The 497-nt window shown below is 38.4% G+C and overlaps 1 protein-coding gene across 1 annotated transcript in view; it reads right to left on the bottom strand.

The window, feature by feature from the left end:
- aplf (aprataxin and PNKP like factor) overlaps positions 1–497 on the bottom strand; it is a gene marked incomplete at its 3' end in the record, with an annotated part of 7,037 nt that continues 6,540 nt past the window's right edge. The window contains 1 exon segment of the mRNA XM_042227815.1: positions 1–385.

The following is a 497-nucleotide window of genomic DNA, read 5'->3' as shown; positions in this document are numbered from 1 at the left end:
GAATGAATCACTCGCTTCATTTTAAAGCTGCTTCAAAATAAAACTGAGCCGAGCGCGTCCACTTTGGACGGCCTCAGGTCGACTTCTCACAGGTGACTTTACAGGTAAACTCGGGGAAATCCAGAACTTAAATGGGTCGGGTTTTTATTTTAGTGTTACTTATTTTAATGTTTGGTGGGCCTCACACGTGCTCCACCCCCACAGCCAGAAATAATCCCTTTCACATTAAAAGTCCTGCAGCACTTCTTTTAGTGGAAGAAGACACCCCGCTGTTTCTTCTTCGTGACACTACAGATATATGAAGACTTTTTCACATTAAAATGAAAACAATGAGACTTATTTTGAAAAAGTGCAAAGACTTCCTCTGTTTTTCACATTAAAAGCAGGCTTTTAATGTGAAAAACATCTGTTAATATATTCAGCAAAGAAGAAACGAGTATGAACAGATGATTTCTGTTTTCTGATTCCTTTTGTTTTTACTTTATGGATCCTCCTCT

Source organism: Haplochromis burtoni, unplaced genomic scaffold, assembly GCF_018398535.1.
Source record: "Haplochromis burtoni strain Fernald_Lab_line unplaced genomic scaffold, NCSU_Asbu1 Contig_282, whole genome shotgun sequence".
Lineage (NCBI taxonomy): Eukaryota > Metazoa > Chordata > Actinopteri > Cichliformes > Cichlidae > Haplochromis > Haplochromis burtoni.
The sequence above is the reverse complement of the archived record's forward strand: the minus strand, read 5'-3'. Positions and strand labels throughout refer to the sequence as shown.